Source organism: Antechinus flavipes, chromosome 1 (genome assembly GCF_016432865.1).
Source record: "Antechinus flavipes isolate AdamAnt ecotype Samford, QLD, Australia chromosome 1, AdamAnt_v2, whole genome shotgun sequence".
Taxonomy (NCBI): domain Eukaryota; kingdom Metazoa; phylum Chordata; class Mammalia; order Dasyuromorphia; family Dasyuridae; genus Antechinus; species Antechinus flavipes.
The window spans coordinates 11,713,751-11,717,888 of record NC_067398.1 but is presented as its reverse complement, the minus strand read 5'-3'; the positions used below and the strand labels follow the sequence as shown (position 1 = coordinate 11,717,888).

At 37.5% G+C, this 4,138-nt stretch overlaps 1 protein-coding gene across 1 annotated transcript in view; it reads left to right on the top strand.

The window, feature by feature from the left end:
* WNT5A (Wnt family member 5A) overlaps positions 1 to 3,269 on the top strand; it is a 24,997-nt gene extending 21,728 nt beyond the window's left edge. Inside the window, exon 5 of the mRNA XM_051979024.1 lies at positions 1 to 3,269. This exon is cut by the window's left edge and continues 1,713 nt beyond it. The gene's annotated coding sequence lies outside the window, so the exon portion shown is untranslated.
* Positions 3,270 to 4,138: the final 869 nt, after the last annotated feature.

Below are 4,138 nucleotides of genomic sequence, written 5' to 3'. Positions count from 1 at the left end.
CAGACACTCCAGGAGCTCAGAAAGGGCTCGGCCGGGGGAGTCTAGATGCGGCAACGGGCTCTGATGGTGCCTGATATTCAAAGTTTTTTGTACATAATATATATATATATAAATATACATATATAAATATAAATATATCATAATACAGCCAGCGGTCTGAACTTTGACAGCTTACTATGGGGCTACTTGGCAATTTGGGGCAACAGAGGCCTCTTTTTAGATAATTAGGGTTTTTCTGGGAAAGGTTTTCTGAGTTGGGGGTCATAGCTGTGATAATGTCACACCAAGGTGTTTTCCCCTAGGGTTGGGGGCTATGGATGAGGTATGATTTCCATACAGTTTCCTTGATTTGAAGACATCTTTTCCATTCCTCCCTGATTCTGTTCCTGTTTCCTTTCAATCTCCTGAGAGGGCATTACTGAAAAGGAGAAAGAGAGCAGAGTTTGCCAGCATCCTTGATTTGTCCCTTTTATCTATGTATTTCTATAAATGGGAATCCGAACTTTTTAGCGTTCTTGAAAATTGACCAAAAATAATAACTACAAACCCGGCTCAGCTCACAGCATGTCTGTTGTTTTCTAAGACACCTCTTTCAACCGAAATCCCACCAAATCTGGCCTGCAGTATTTAGTCTGTAATACCCTCCTCTGACAGTCGTGAAAGAAGACAATTCTTCTTAGGTCCAAGGCTAGGAGGATTCCCATTTTTCCCATCATTTCTCAGCTCCTTAAACCTGATTTTCTCCTTTTTAACTTATTGTCCTAGGATGTAAATTCACCCTTCATTGCTGGAGGTTACTAACAGAATATCTTAAAGCAGAAAAACACCAATTCATTGAAGATGTCACTTTTGGAGTGTTTTCTACCAAAAAAAAAAAAAGAATTATTTTTTTCTCCTTTGATAAAAAAGAGATTTTAAAACTAAAAATAAATTGAGTGATCAAGTTTTTGAGTAGAGCTGAGTTGAACAATCCTAGCCACTAAGCTATATTTAATGTAATATATTTTACTGGTCTTTTAGATAATCTGTAAATCTTCTTTTCCCTCTCCTCTCTTTTGTACATTTAATGTACATATTTCTGCCTTCTGTGATTTGTAAATTTCACTGGTCTAAGATACAAGCAATGAAAGGCTCCTTCGGTGATAAAAGATAAGACTATAAAATAAAAGCATTGGTTGTATATTGGTAAGTGGTTTTAATTGTCCTTTAGATTATGTCTAGGGAGGTTATCAGAACAGAGTAACAGGTTAGGTTGCTGAAATGTTTCTTTCTTTTTTTTTTTAAATAAGAAAGTGGAAAATTTAGGCTAAATCAAAATTATTTTGAGATTGATAGATAATAGTAAATGAAACTTAGCTAAGAGGGAACCCTCTCTTCCTATGTTATAAATGGACCTCCCAAACCCCACACAGATGGTCCAAAGCTGGTAGCATTCTTTGAGCACCACAAGGATCCTGTCATTGTCTCTGAGCAGGGCGGGGATTTGCAACAGCTCTTAGAGGGACTGAAGGGCAGCAAGAAAGATTTTTTTTTTTTTTTCCTGTTACCAGATTTGTAGTCCCACAAAATATATCTCAGTGGTTTCCATTGAAACTGTGGGACTTCTTTATTAGACGTTGGCTGCGCGCTGTGGGACTGGCCGACTGTACCCCTTGAAAGAAAGCTTGACAAAAAGCTGAATTCAGGCCCTGGAGGGCAAGAATTCATTGGCAGCGAAGGGTTCATTTTTTTTTTTTTTTAAGGACACGCAATTAACATAAGCATATGTATTTTTAAGAAATCTTAAATCTATACCAGGCTGGAGAGAGATTGATAAATCAGTCTTTTATTTTCTTTTTTTAAGGATAACCTTGTAACATATTGAAACCTTTCAAAGATGCCAAGAATGCATTATTCCACAGAAAAACAGTAGACCAACATATAGAGTGTTTAAAATAGCAGCATTTCTGGGCAAATGTAAACGCTTGTGGTTCTATTACTCACATCTGTTTCAGTTTTCCTTCATTTGTATATTGACCAGTATTCGTTATTGCAAAAACATAGCCTCTATTTAGGAGAGTCAGCAATTTTTATATATGTGTGTGCCTATGTATGTATCCATCCATCCATCCATACACACACATATATGTATATATGTGTAGATATACGTACATATATATCCATACTGGAGTATATTCGAGTCCTTCCCAGTACAAGAAAATCAACAAAACATTTATATATCGCACCAGCCAAACAGGGCCGGTTTCAAAAATAGTCATTATGTGCTCAAGGAGAAAGGGAGGCTGTTTAAGTTCCTGAGAAGTTTATCTGTTCAGTTCTGTAAACTGCTGCTGTTGATACCCCTAGCCTGGCACCAGAATGTGTGGGCAGAATCCAGCCAACCCCTGGTTTTATGTGGTGCTGCCAATTCTGGTTCCCAAGCCAGTTGTGCAAAAAAAAAAAAAAATCATTTCTTGGAGCTTCTGGTATTTCCAAAGACCCAAGACCACTGAAGAATCTTGAAAGAGTGAACTCCAGGCAAGAGACTTGTGTCGGAGGGGATTGGTTTCCTGTGCTTTGCGGCTGATAGCAAAAGGTAGTCATTGGAGAAAACGGGCCCCTTCCCCCAAAGTTGGTGGTACATAATATAAAACATACATATATATTATATATTATATATATATAACTTGAAGCATATATGTAATGCAAATAAGCACCAAAGCACATGTCTAAAATATTGCATTGTCACTGTAAAATATACATTTAAAAATATTTATTAAAAAGAAGTTTATTCTAGTCTCCCCCCTCCTGCATGAAACGGCGAAAAATAGATGCGATCCTTTTGAAAATGAGATGAGAAAAGGAAATACATTACTTTGGATTTGGTGTCTTTGGCAGAGGATAGAGAGTTTAAAGTTTTTATTTTTATTAAGGATTTCTTTGTTCCTCCGTGAATTCAAGTTCCAAATGAGAATATAGAATAGGTTGATGATATTTTGCTTTAAGAGAATATTCGCATGTCAGTCACCTTTAAAGGGGGAGGAAACCATAACGGTGGGATCTGGAGCAGGGAATAGATGTGACTTATCTAATGGTGTATTCATGGGAATCTAAGAGTAGATTGAAATGTCATCGGTTTCAAAAGCAGAGTTTTTAACAAAAGGAGAAAAGCAGCATCTTAAATCGTTTCAAATGCAGTGTAAAATTTGCTGGGATAGATATGAGATAAAGATTATTTATTTTTGTTCATATCATGTACCTTTTCTATTAAAATCATTTGATAAAATATAGTGCAGTTGTGTGTGTGCTTAGCTGGAAGACCTTGACCCCTAGCTTCAGGTCCACGAGAGGCAAGGAGAGAGATGATGTTCATGACAGCTGGAAATCATCCCATCTGAGTCAAGGACGCCAATTTTGCATAACAATGCACATTTTTTTCCCCTTGTTGATCACTGGATTTTGACTTATTTACCACCAGATGCTAGATTTAGAAGTGAAAGGAGCCTCTGGGATGATCTGGACTAAAGCTTCTTACTTCCCAGAGGGGGAAAAGAAAGTTAGAGAGACTCAGTTACTTTGCAAGGTCATACTGGTAGGCAACCACCCCTGGAATCCAAACCCCGATTTTCCACTCAAACACTCATTCCGCTGTGGACAGGCTCCTAATAATATAGCAACTCTTTTCTATCAGATTCAAAGAAGAGTCATTTAAGAACTAGCTGGGTTATTGCAAAGTCAGAGTGTGAAAGGGGGACGGAGTTCCTGGAGAAAACAAATAAAACAGCATTCGATGGGGGCAGGTTGCTCCGTAAAGTCCTTCTATTGTCTCAGGATGTCCCAGAGGGTCGCTGAGCCAGGGCTCAATGGCAGCCAAAGCTTGCTAGCAAATCACATCCTCACACCTCCCCCTCTAGCTGATTATTGTTGCTTGTTTTGAGGCGTTAGTTCATTTTTTTTAAACTTCTTTAACCAAACTAAGTAATGTCTATATTGCCCAGAATTATCCTATCATAAAAAAAATTATTTAATTGGAGATGGCTAGCTACATAAGAAATAATATAGAAATCACTGTAGAGAAAATGTACATTTAATTCAGAAAACAAATATTGTTAATTTGTTGAATTATTAAAATGCATGTGCATTATATTGGTGGGGGGAA